This window comes from Rhipicephalus sanguineus, chromosome 5 (assembly GCF_013339695.2).
Source record: "Rhipicephalus sanguineus isolate Rsan-2018 chromosome 5, BIME_Rsan_1.4, whole genome shotgun sequence".
Lineage (NCBI taxonomy): Eukaryota > Metazoa > Arthropoda > Arachnida > Ixodida > Ixodidae > Rhipicephalus > Rhipicephalus sanguineus.
In genome coordinates this window covers 34,668,128-34,682,383 of record NC_051180.1, presented here as the reverse complement: position 1 = coordinate 34,682,383, position 14,256 = coordinate 34,668,128, and the positions used below count along the sequence as shown (strand labels likewise).

Below are 14,256 nucleotides of genomic sequence, written 5' to 3'. Positions count from 1 at the left end.
TTATTCCAGGCATTCCAGGAGCGCCGTAGAGCACAGTCACGTCGATGTAAATACTAGATGGCACCCACACTTTTCCGGTTTTGCTCAATAGAGCCAATCAGCACGCACCAAAGGCTATACTTTTGCGACTATCGCCTTTCGCGATCGTTTGAGAATATGGCCCCTGCATCCTTCCACAAGGTAAGCCACAGCCACTGAAATGTGCACTTGTCAGAGCTGCTTTATGGAGATAAAAGCTGATGTGGGTGATACACGTAGCGTATTTTGGCAAGAAGCATTTTCCGTGCCTCAGTAGAGTTTCGTTTGATTTTTGAGCAGGCACTTCAGTACCGCTATGTGCAATAGTGAAGTTGCATCCAGTGGTCGTGAACTATTACTGCAGATTACTGCCTAAAAATTCAGACTCTTGCAACTGGTTATTAACACCAACTGGAGACAATTTCAATGCTGCAGCTTTGGCAACAGAACTTTTTTTTTGCCACCAGCACTTTTCCTAGCTGCATTAAATCAGAATACCGTAGTTAAGGACCTAACTTATCTAATTACTCTCTGGCTCTTACGAAAGGTGCTGCCTTCTTACTACATCAGATTAGTGGTGACACAAGTACTAGTTGAATTCCACGAAGGCACACGCTATCTGTAGATTAACGGGTGTGTTAGTTCTTATTACAGTGAAAACTTGCCAAGTCGGCCTGTGCAGCTTGTGGCAGGTAGGGTATAATGTGAAACAGAAGGGAAATGAGGGGGGAGTACACAGCACACATTGCATGATAGAAAAGATTATCCACACTAAACATTCATGTTCATGGATATATGAAGTCTTTTACATGGCGAGAGACTCTGTTTTAACTATCACGAGACAGTGCATACACTAAAAGTGAATGCCCTTCAAAGCTTGAGATTTCCACTGAAAAAAGAAAATGTTGAAAAGTTAAGTTTACACAATGAAATTAACTTTAAAGTTGAGAAGAGTGGCCCACAGCTCTTCCGATTAAATGCTTGGCTGTCAATTTTCAAAATAGTTTAATTTACCATCTTTGGAACAGTGCAGCTTTATTGTGTAAAGCAGGGTAAACAGCGCTAAATTTTGGACGAAAAAAAAAAAAAAAAACAAAGCGTGCGTCTTCCTTTGCGTTTTTTCAAAATTCAGCGTTGTTTTCCCTTCTTTGCACAATGACGCATCTTGCCCAAGCCATAAAGGGACACTAAAGTTTGACAAAATGCCGCATGCGATGTGGCCGGTTGCCTGAATGGCGCACGCCGCCGCACAGTAAAGGCGGGCAACGTTGGGCACGACAACAGTGGCGGTTCAAAGACCGCTTTCAGGCGAGTGATTTGAAGTGCGCTAACGCGATGTGGACCACTAAAACGTGATTTTAGTTCAAAATAAGCACTTCCTTGGCATAAAAGTAGCACTACGACGTTTCTGGACCGCTATGTCAACAATCAACGTCGACTTAATATTTGCCTTTAGTGTCCCTTTAACCCTAGCATGCAGGTTCATGTTGTGCGCTTATTCAGACGAAACTAAGCATGAGTTCTTCAATGATACGATGGTTTTGTATAACCCCTCCACTGCAAGTTGTATAATCAAGATTCCACTATCTTTATTAGTAAAGCCTACCGCATTTTCATCTTACATGTGATAATACAACTGCAGAAGTGGGTATCTCCGAAACTTTATAATACCGTGTACTAGCTTAAATAACATCAGTACAACCGACTAACATGCTAACACATGCAGCTCTGCTTCATCGGCACAGAGAAATCACATAGAAGACAGCAAAGACAGCCACTGTCACATCGGCAATAGAAACTGACTGTGTGGCATAATGTTGCTGAAAAGAAGTCAATGGGCGGGTGTTCATGTGGTCTCAAGTGACGACTCTTTGCATGATGTGTTTTGCAGAGAGGCATCACCCTACACCACACACTACTTGGTGAAACACGACACGAAAACAGGAAAATAAGGCAAAGAAGCTAAGCTTGCAAACTAAAATTAAGTGACTGAAGATGTTATGAACATTAATGCTGTCTCTACATTATGCCAGAGTTTTCAAACCACATTAAAATTCTATTGAGGCTTCAGATAATGAAGTAGAGCTGCAATCTGCCTACATCAATCCTTTAAAGGTCAATTACAATATATGGCTCCATAGCTAAGAACAGCGCAATGTAAACACGGACAAGATGCACACAGGACTCTGCATCTTGTCTGCGTTTACAGTGCGCCATTTTTAACTATGGATATGTACCAACTAGCTCGCATTCACACGCTTTTAAATATATGGAGTCCCAATTAAGTCTGAAGTGGCTGAAGCGGTATGTTTACAGTGCTGTCTGTTTGAAAATCATGCCACTTTTAAAGCTTTTTTTTTTTGCCCAGTAAGTGCCATCCCACTGCGGGGACAGAAGTTTTTTTTTCTTGCGCTGTTGACCTTTGGTTTCCATTCTGAGAATTTGTAGGCTGGAAAGCCTGCTAGCGCTCGCACAGTCGCATGTACGCACAGCATTATGTTTGGTTTTGTCTCGCTGCGTCTCCAAATGTCGCAATCTTAATAACTTCAGTCAGTCTTACCTTTAATCTCTCAAAGGGCAACAGCTTGATGCGTGCCTGCTTACTGCCCACACGGGTGCAATTTCAGTCATTTGCAGGCAGGTGCTGCTACATGCAAACGATGCTACCTTGCTGCATGCATTCTTTATTGAGAATTGTAAAAGTTGTCTTTCAGGGACAACAAGGGTTGCTGGGAGTTCTTGTTTGAACTTTATAACAACTTCAGAACTGGTTTCCTTGCATGTGCTTGCATATGCAGCTATTACATTATGGGTGTGAGCACAGTTTACCAATCAGTTCTTCCAAAATGTATGGAAGAAATGTTTATAGTCTAGACTTGCATAGCTACTACAGCATTACCAATATGTATGAAATTGAGTATACTGCATAGCTGCTGAACAGCCTATTCCATGTCCACTGAAGGACAAAGACCTGTCCCAATGATCTACAATTTACAATCTTGTACAAGCCGAGTATATTTTATGAATGAACTTTTTATTTCACCACCCTACCCAATTCTCGACATCCTCAGTTGAGTATGAATCACTCTCATTGCACTTAACAGTGCCACATTTCGCAGCAGCTCCACTCCCAAAGCTGTACTCAAAGGCATGACCTACACTTTTAAAGGGGTACTGACACAAAATTTCGCGGCCGAGATAGCCTGCTGGATCGATTTCCGTGTACGTGCATGTACCATCTGCGAAATATCGACAGCGAATAAAGCTCGGAAGGTATTTTATATGAATTTTGAAGTTCGCATGCACGATCCAGCATTATAGGCCGCACCTGTTGCATTGACACCCTCGGAGGTGACCCGAGGTGACCCCTCTAGTTCCCCTACGTAACCGTTGTAGCCAGTACAACAAGTTGTGATGACGTCGTAGCCGCCATTTCTGTTTTGACGCGCTCGCCGCTGCGCTGTTGGTCAATGATGGCGACGACATCGCGCAGCACGTGTGGCAAGCGTGCGAATGCGAGGAGACAACGCGAACAGCGCGGAAGTGCGTCACACTTCTGTGTGCTGACGTGAACGAGCGCTGCAGCTGCTAGGTGGTGATAGTTGCACCCAGAGGCATGTCATTTATGAAACCGAAACTGACACTGGTCGGTAATGAGGAGCCTGTAATTAATTATCTGTCGCGCGCTGCAGCAAACGATGTGCCGTGTTATGACTAACAGGCCCCCAGCAACACATTGCAGCAAAAAAACGCGAGGCCAAAATTTTTGTGTCAGTACCCCTTTAAGATCACTTTTGGAGTGACCGCTTTGCATCTTGCATTAATCACTCATACTTACAAGTAAATAGATGCAAGATAATAATGGAAATGGCATCTGCTCCAAGGTAAAAGCTACTGCTTTAATGTAGCTAGAATTTCAGCTTTGCAAGCATTCTAAAGATGCAGTCAAACAGTTCAGCAGTTAGGATCATGTCGCCTCAGCAAACGCCCCTATGAGCAAAAACGACGCAGTAATGGCCCCTGCCATTTCACAATGCAAAGGCAGATACAGAATGCTTCTTAAGATAGCTGCTTTTCTCACTTGAATGCTTTGATGAGTGAGCATGTGCACACCTAGTCTTGGCCATCTGCTGCAAAGAAAAGCACACTGACAAAATGGAGTAGCTTTGCTTGCTTGCACGCCAAGTGACTGCTAGAGAAGCAAATGAGGCACATGTAAGACAGCCATATTGAGTAACTAAATAATGCTTGCAAAATTACATATGCTTAGTGCCAACCTTCCATGGCTAGAAGAGCCAAAATAAGTTTTTTTTCCCCTTCATTCTTGAATATGTGCATGCTGCTAGTCTTACTACACATTAAGCCCTCCCCACCTGAAGGCTGAAGACATCTTACAAATTTGCAACAAAATTTGCCACCTGCTGTTAACCCTTTACTGCAGGAATAAATGAAGTTTATGCACGCTACCCACTACATTAATTAGAACTTTTTAATAACTTGAACTAAGTGACCATTCAGCTAAGCTCCATAGGAGGATCCCACATTAAATAGCTCAGCGACTCGTGTGCAAATCAGATCCACCATGAGTAATTCGAACTATGCAGTGCCATGACTGGTTCTCACACTGGTTGTTACTTTTCCTTTTAAACAGCCCTTCACCAGGCCACATAACAAATTTTAGTTACGCACTAGAAGTTACGTTCTACAACAAAAAAATTTTCAAATTAGTTCATTACAAGCAGGGATAAATATTTTGAAGCGTTGCGCAACCATATTGTGCGGAGGCAAGCTTTACACCCTTGCTATTTGCCTAGCCTACCCTTCGCAGGCCAAACTTCTTCCCTGCATTCTCCTGTACCCGAGGCGGAGGATCACGTGGCCCACACGGATCAGCACGCCACGCACACATCACAATGCGTGAGCTAGACTTGCCCTCCTCCTCGCCTACTTCTCCAGTGGCGGGAGAGGATGACATGGAGGTGCTCTTTTCTGCATGGTGGCAGCACCTTCATTTACGTAATGCATTCAGTGTTGTATATACATCATTGCCCATCTTGGAGCGCAGTGCCCGGGAGGAGAAGAGCAAATGGCATTCAGTTTGAAATTTGAGCTCTTTCCGCAGCATATAGCGATGCAATAAGTCTAACACGATTGCAGACATGATCATGAGCGTGCAATGTAAGCATTGCACCTGTTAGCTCAAAGTGGCCAGACATGGCGAGAAAGTCGCAGGTGGCATGACTCACTATACCCAGATACAACTTAAGTCTAGAAAGGCCCTGCCCAGGCAACCGAAGTCCAACAGCCAATGGCCTCTGCGACTGAAGCAATAGTCCCGCACGTGTACTCTGCAGTAATATGCAAAGGCAGGGTCATCGTCTTTTTGGCTCATGACTTGAGTCTGGAGTGCGTGCCCATTATGAGACAAATGTCCTCGAATTTGTAAGAGTAACATGCCATGGCTACTGTGTACATGTACTTAAACTCTGAGCAACCACCCCCTCCACATTCACTGCTAATTTCATGTTTCCACACCGTTCCTACATTTCTTGAGCAAGTCTGAGTGAGCTTCGCACTTCTTGCCGCCCTATGGCTCTTAAGCACCTGAAATTTGTCGTCCAAATTTGATTTTTTCGCCCCCCATAATCACCGCTCCCCAAACTTGACGCAAAACACCCATGACGTTCAGGGTCCCGTGACCAAAACGCAGGACCTTTGAGATCTGTTTTCAAGATGGTACCTATGACAACGAAGTCCGCAAAGATAAGGCCTCAGATATGGGTGTTACTTGGAACAGCTTCGTTGGTTCATCATCAAAGGTTCTTCCATGAATTCGCATGAAACGAGCAGCTACAAGTGGCAACAGCAAGACCCACACTACACACGCTCTTCAAGCAATTGGCAACATTCTCAAGTGGTCTCACCCAGCGACAGTCCACTTGATGCGAGCACACAGGTAGAAATATAAACGTTTTACTTAGAACGAATACTACAGCCAGCTCGTATTGAATGAAAATAAAAAGTGCGCACTGTCTAGCGCAAGTAACTAATAATAAGAAAGACGAGTGGCGCACTTTTTTTTTCTCAAATACACAGAGCCAACAGGATGGCAGATGTGCTTTTGAGTTGCACGCTTATTGCAAGAATATACTTGCAGGATAAACAAGAACAAGAAAATTAACACGAATTTCTTCCATAAATTAAAGTGTGATGGTCCCAAACGTGCTTCCATTCCTTTCATTATTGCATATAGCCTATAGTTTACTACTTTTGTTGGTTCGAACTTTCCAGCCTTGCCCGTGAAATTCATATTGCCTTTCTACATACTTCTGTTTCTTGCTTGTGATGAAAAAACAAAAATACAGGCTTTGTCTCAAAACTGACAGTTTCTTCTCAGTATGTGTAATTTCGCAGAGATTCAGGTAGAAAAAAACTTGAATATCTCAAGAACTTAAAGAGGCCATGACAGGGTCACCCAACAATTTGTGGTTTTCAGCAAAAAAGAGAAGTTCAGGGTCTATTATGCCTCCAGATATTTGAAAAGTGGACTGTAGAAGAATATTTCAGCGCAAAACGAGCCTTAGAAGGTGCCGGCTATAATCCCCACCCACCGCCGGCGACTGCCATTTTGCCATGGTGTCCGTGACGTCATCTGCTACATGGAGCAGAGCCAGTCGTCTCCGACCAAAAATTCAACCGCTGCAAATACTTCAATTTCACGCGCAACTGACCACAGAACAATATTGTTCGCTGGAATGCATACGCTCGCACAGCAAGCTGCTTGTTATGTCATGGCTCACGAGTGCACCAGCGTTGCCAGACTCTCGGGATGCTCGCGCATTAATAAACACATCCAATTATAAATTAAGTGCTCGACCAAATGCAATAAAATTTCACCAGCTTATTTGTGAATGCACAAGGATTAACCAACATAATGCAGGTTATGATCTAAAATTGGGCATCACGGCCCCTTTAAAGTACCATCCCACACGCGAGAGTAAATTTTCAATGTTTTAGTAGGTATTAAATCTAAAAGCATCAACAGTAGACAGTAATTCCTGCAAATTTACAATATTCATTGGAGTCCAGCTGCACTTCCCCCACCACATAACTCCACAGCGAAATCTGCATTTTATCACTTTTCAGAGGAAGACAAAGCAGTTCTGGAATATTAATTATACATTTGTATTCATGCAGACGCTGCAATTGGTCTGTGTGTGCTTGCTTCTGAAAACAGGAGCCCCTGTAGCATACAAAATTCTATAAGCTGAGTTTCACAACACCCAAGACATCGGGAAAAAAAAGAAAGAAAGGAAGAAAGAAAGAAAGAAAGAAAGGAAAGGAAGAAGAAGATGAAGAGGTCAGGCCTGTGTGGAACGTGCAGCAGTTGCAGTTACAGGTGGAGGAGCGGCTTTTCTAGAGTCCATTGTAGTAGTCACTCCAAGAGAGTTTAAAAGTACAGTTGCAAGGTACGGAAGTGCCCACTACCCACTATGCCATCCATCATTCTGTGGAGACGTGAGGTACCCACTACACATCTGTATGGCACTATGTGCACTTTGTTGATGCTGTGGCTGATTAATTACGGAGGAGCCCTTAGTAATGGGTGGGAAGCTTTGAACCACCGAATGTATATGCAATTCCCATTACGTGAGGTCTAGTTATTTTACTCTTCTAAAATGCTGTACCATTTGTTAATCTATCTGCCAGACATGACGCCTGTATGGGGTCTTTTTGCGACAGAGTTCCAAGTACCTGAGTAGCTCAGTGGTAGGATACTCAACTACCACGCAGAGTGTCTGGGTTTGAATCCCGCTTGATGCTCGATATTTTTTTCTCATTGTGCGCGATAGCAGTTACGAACACTGGCGGCAGCGGACAACTGTGCCGCTAAAATAAGCTGCTGTTGTGATCTTATAACAGCTTTTGCTGCAAAAAAGAATGCTAGAGCTTAAGTACTGGAGGAGTAGGCACTGCAGCCGCACACACAAGTCTTGCATGCAGATTGGAGAAATGGGTGCCTAGAAATATATCCTCTGGTGTAGTTCAAACTCCGGTATACGACTCCCAATTCCTCAGGGAAAAATTAAGCTGTGAAAATTTATTTACACAACCTAAGCAATGCACAATGCATTGGTTTAGTTTACACACTGCTAAATACCATAAAAATAACGAACCTTACTGCAAACATGCAGAGTGAGGTGCATTGCTGCACTGCTCTAAACATTCATTCAACATTAACATTAATTTTGTCTAGTGGAACGACGTTCCTGTACTCACTTCCACAAAGTAATTTTTCACCAGATTTCAGAGACAGTAGTTAGCAAAATATAGCTGCAAATTTACGCAAGCACTTCTGCCATTCAATTCCTTATGAAAATGGGGTGTCACAAAACAGGGAAGAAAAAAAAAAAAAGAAAAGAAAACAAGGCATTGAACCCGTGACCTTCCAGGCTTGAACATACTCGCCTGTAGAAGCAAAAAATGTGTTGTCATGCAAGTTTAAGTTAATGCATCAAATTATAGGCACAACTTTTGTATATTCAGTAGGGGTGTGCGAATAGTGCCAAATAGCAGCCAAAAATATAGAATATCGAATAGTATATTTACATGAAATGTGCACCACCAGTAACGGCAAGACAAGGGCAAAATAAGGGACGCTACGGCGTACTGACAGCTTCATTAAGCAGTTTTTCGGGAGTGGTTTTCGTTTCGGCTTTTATGGGTGCGCAGGCACGCTGATAGAAGAGCCGCCATTCCAGTCGGCAGCGCCACTCCTAACCTCCTAACAGAGGGGGTACGGTAGCTAGTCTTTCTTTTCCCCTATGGTCGCGTAACATGGGTCATCTGACAATGGTAATGATGTGCTTCATCACCATGGGCGCTTCGGCCCTATAAGTCTTCGGGTGCCCGTTCACAGCAGTGTTTAAACTGCACGCCGGGACTATAGGAGTTTCTGAATTAGTGGTGCGGTGCGGCAGTGCGCCACTGCCCAGCGCGAACAAATTTTTACATGCAAAGCCAATCGCCGAGGGTTTTGCAGGCCATAGTCAGGTCGTTTTACAGCGCTTGCGGCATGTGTGACTAAACTACGCAAGAAGTCCGTGCCTTCATTTCGGGAGCGAAGTCGTGAAGGACTTGATAATTTTCTCATGCGTTTTTCTACGTGGGAAAATAAGAATCTCCTTTAAGATCAACATGCGCTCGCTTTTGAACCAGGATGTCAGTGAAAGTTTAACGAACGGCGACATTAGTGTTAGTTTTAGCCACTATACCCTAACCAAGTTGCATCATTGGCCTTTGTCGCGTTTTAGATATTCGTCCTATCAAATTATTCGGAACTTCGAATATTCGGACGCCCCTAATATTCAGGCCAGTAACATTGCCTATACACTAGAGTTTTCAGACACTGCTTGTGCAAGTCATGCAGAATTTATGGCCAGCAACTTAGTCACACAAGTTCAATTTCTGGTGAACAGTGGCCAATGCGAAGGTCAGAGCTGGTTTCTGGTATTCGACACACGCGTTGCAGTGACATTTTGTCAGTGCATGTTGTACAGCCATTTGCTGCAACACATCTTGATATGTTGCCGCTTGGCTTACACACATATCTACCTTAACTACATTACACTGCCTGCTGCTCAAGTCAGACACCTGTGGAGATTTTACTTCAGTGCACAATGTGAACAGTTTCCTCTGATCATACTTCAAGAAACTTGCAACAGGTGGCCATTTCTCTTAGCACAGTGAAGTTCTGACAGAACCTTTGCTGGCCAGAAGGCTAATTAAAAGTTGGACTTGAAAGAGGACAATGAAGTGCATTCATGAACTATGGACCAATGTTTCAGAGGATGCACATACATCTCCCACGTGACCAGGAAGCCTGTACCTCCAATCGAGCCAATGAAATAAGGACAACCATGAAAAGTGAATATCATAATGGCCATACAAATTGAAGGCGATCACCCCTTGCTTCACAGGGAGTGAGAATTCCCGCAGAACCTCCTCTGGGAGTTGTCCAAGTGATGCATAAGGCTTCAGGTCTAATGTTGGTTCTGTCCTTCCCCAGAATGCCGTTTTCAGGCACCATAGGCATCTCATCTTTTGAGTGCTTCTCGGAGTCTCTAATGTCCTCATGGCACGCACACCCCACGACCACCTAAATGCGTTTGGCATCAAGTTTTTGCAATGAGTTTTCCGGATGTGAGCAATCTTCGATGTCTGCTTTAGAGCTTGTCCTGCAGAGGTATTTTCCCCACTACCACGAAATTCAAAGCAGCCTTCATAAAAAATGTTCGCTTTTAACATTAGTTTTGCACCACGGGTACCATGCTTCCATATGGTTCAGATATATTGGCATTTTGCAAGCATGTGTGCGTAGCCCAGTGGTTACGACACTCACCTAGAGAATGTGGGGGCCCAGTGTTGAAACCCCGGCACCGGCAAGAAAATATGCTATATATTTCATTCTCTACAGCAATGATTCCCTTACGTAGCAGAGGGACAGATTGACCGTTTTTATTGCTGAGTCTGCATAGAAATGCCTGTGCATTTAAAGTTGTGGTTTTCACATTTTCGCGGTGCTGTAAGAAACTTCACACAAGTGTGCATTGATTCCCCCCAAGGGTAGCGAAAGGCAAGGACGATTCGATGTGAAGAACCAAGGTTGATAGGTGGCTATGGAGACACTAGATGAATAGCCACATTTAAAATGAGGGTTTTGTAATGAAGCCAACACAATCGCAGGATAAAAGCGAACACAAATCTGCCATGAAATAATGCCATGTAGAATTTTCTAGAGAATGGCTTTAAATGTTTATCATCTGTCTGCATAGCCATGTGATCAATGTCGCAGAAAGTGTAAACGTAACCAAAGTACAGATCATCAGCACGATAGTCAGGCATGATAGTCGCAAGAGAAAGGGTTGTTGCTTCAACCTGAAGAAAATGCAAGAAAGGCCAAGATTAACTCTGCCAGTCCTGTGCAAAAAGACGTACAAAGCCACGCGGTTCAACCTTAGCATGCAGGCTGCATGTGAATTTTTTCACAATTAGCTTCAGTTTTTCACAAGTTCATAACTCCTTAGCACAGCGATATCACGACAAGTAAATTGCACACAAATCACAAATCTTATTTCCATCAGCCACGAGCAGTAAGAGACAAAAGCCAATATAGCCACCCAAGAACTTCCCCATTACCAGATTGAAGATTACACCGGCTTGAACATGCACGCGAACAAACAGTAGTGATTGAGACAGTAGTGTGCGACAGTAGTGTTCACAGACAAGCTATCTTATCAAGATAGTTTCGCAAGCAGAAAAATGTGCGACTTCTTCAAGGTTTTCGAAAGCAAAACCAATGAGTACTGAAGAGTAAAGCACCCATGCTATAATAAAGGCACGTAAACATGACGACTTCATGCTGTAATGTGGATAAGGAGTACATGAATATTTGTCCCATCCTTCATGTTGTTCAACATCAAGAAAAAAAATATTTGGTAAAGAACTGGCTAGAGGTAAATTTCAACAAATCCCCTTTTAGAAACGTTGGCTATAGTGACATTTCCTGCTAGACAATTTCTTATTTCTACACTATGGTACGATGCACTAAATCACTTGCATTTATATAATGAATGCTTGAATCGATAAAGTATAAGGCAAGCTTAACAGTAGGTATCCTAACAATCTGACCAAGCACTGCTATGGTCCTTTGCTAGGCTTAGAAGCGCAAATGCAACTAAAAGCTGTGAGGCATACAGCATTTTCGTGCGATAATTTTCTAGATGGTTCTTTACTGTAACTTAATGGAGGAATTTGAAGGCTGCGTCACGATGATTCTTAAGAGTGAGCTTCACCGCTAATATACACATTTTCCTCATGCCTCAACATTTTCCGCATGCAAGCGGAGTTTCTTTACAGATTCTCCCATAATAGAGCTGAGTGACCATTTTATGTGTACGTCACAAGCGCTGCACGTTTCTCTTGTTTCCCAGAGCCTTTCTGGTAGAATTGTTAAAGGCAGAAAGTATCACCTCTCGCTCAAAGCGCAGCTATCTTTATAAGAAGGCAATGCTAGCTTTTGTTGTATAATTTCTGTTTTCCTGCCTACTTGTGACCCACATGCCACACTTCTGCCTGCAATTTCCCCGGTACAGTACCCTTTTAATTCTTTACGCACACTACTGAAGCATTGTAGCGTATCAGCTTTCAGTAGATTAGGAGATTAGGACATTACGTAACTTCAACTTTATTTGTATCAAAGGAAAGAAAATCCGGAGTTAATAGCAGTACTCAGGTTTTCTGAATAAGAGACCTTTCTCCTCCTGAATACATGAGCGAATACATCACAGCATTCAACTATATCGATGAAATTATCTCAAATACCTAGTCCATAACTATGGCAGAAATTATGCACGTGATCACAGCTGTCTAAAGTAATTTTCTCACAGACAAAAGTAAGAAAACTAAAGGCTGCCACCTGTACAACCCTACTGGCAATGGACCACACTATACCTGCTCTAGGCAACTTTGAGAAAGTGCAAACCGTAATGCAGAAATAGGGCTGAACGCAGAAGCACAACAAACAAACAGCGGACAGGATTCACCAAAGGAACAACAGCAAAGGCAGACACTGCCAAAGGCAATCGAGGAGCATGAGCATGCAGAGACTGGAGACACTCGACGAAAGGATGCTTTGAGCCATGCTTTGGCAACATGTTGTAGAACTACTTTGAATTGCACTACACGCACGATTACACCCAAAATATCTAGTGCCCACGTCTATGGCAATCTGCTTATCTTGAGGTTCAAAGGTGGCCAGCAGAAGTTGCTGCAACCGAACGTAGGTGTAGTGTTTCATATAGACAGGTGATGCACTGAAACTAATTGCAACTGTTAGCGTTGGATATCATGCCCGATGCCTCTAGTGAGCCTAGTATAACCATAATGCAGTTTGTGTTAGAACTATTTGGGTAGTACAGTGCCAATGACATCTTTGGAGTTTTTTTTATTCCTGCCATCAACTAACTTGCGATTTCTTGCAACTGTTCAAAATTTATGATCTAATGAATATTTTATTTCATATATATAATCAGCCTGAACTTTCAGTTCTGCATAACCATATAGGGCTCACAGACCTATCTAAGCATTAAGCTGGATGCCAGTTAAGGATATTGATACTAGATCGATTTAGGGCGTCGCAGCAATGAAAATCCCGAATTTACAGTAAAAACTATGAACCAATGCCTGTGAAGTAGCACATTCCTATATGCCAAAATTACAGTGGCAGAATTAATGCTTTAGAGGTGTAACATACTTCCAACACAATGAAATCGTGCTGTTACACATTACATGCCTGTCAACCTTCTAGTTTTAATACTTATCAAGTTCTAAGGATGATAGGGTGAGGGGTAAGGGGTAGCACTGATTGTTCTTTTTAAAGCTTACCCAAAATGCAAGCTTCTTGAGGCACACATTTTGTTTTCTTCTGCAGCACCACATACATTGTAACGGAAGAGTGAAATACAGCCCACCATTTTTTCTGATCACAGTGACATTTTTTAGACTTGGCTACTGCAATTTTCTCTTGCTTCAACATCATCTGCACAACGTTTAAAGCAAGTACCCCTGGTGTCTTTCCCCCACCAGAAATTTTCAAACACAAGGTTCTAATACTGATGAGTTAAACTTTCCCAAATTTAACACTAACGAAACGCAAGTGAAATCTCAAAACGATCCCAAGTTCATGAAGTTTATAAAGAGAAAGAAAATGGCGAATTCTGGAAATTAGTAATAGAAGTATCTTGTAACTTGATGAAAATCCCAGTATAGCTTTCTGTATGCAACTGAAGTACAGTACCAATGATTGCTTTATACGTCTCAGTAAAGTATACTTAAACCATTGCTTTGCACAAACGGTGCCGATTGGAAAGCAAAAGCAGAACGAATTGTGAGGCGAAGCACGTAACTTCAGACAAAATCATTCTGTCGCCCAGTTTTTTCGAAACTCATTTAGCCCCAACAGGCCAAATTCTTTCAACTTTTTCCACCTGAGCTGTATCCATAAAAGTGCGCAACTTAAGCACCCTCCCTGCCTGACAAGACTGATAGCAATATACAAACTTTCCCAAAGAGAGAAAAAAAATGCCATGAAGCCAGCATGTTAACAGATCCCAGTCAAATCCAGCTGAACTTTAGCCCTGCTGCTGAAACCTTAGTAGTGCAGGTGTAAACCACTTA

The 14,256-nt window shown here is 42.8% G+C and overlaps 1 protein-coding gene across 2 annotated transcripts in view; it reads right to left on the bottom strand.

Moving 5' to 3' along the window:
• Positions 1–14,256, bottom strand: part of LOC119393466 (splicing factor, proline- and glutamine-rich) — a 29,327-nt gene that overhangs the window by 6,459 nt on the left and 8,612 nt on the right. The gene's annotated exons all lie outside the window — the stretch shown is intronic.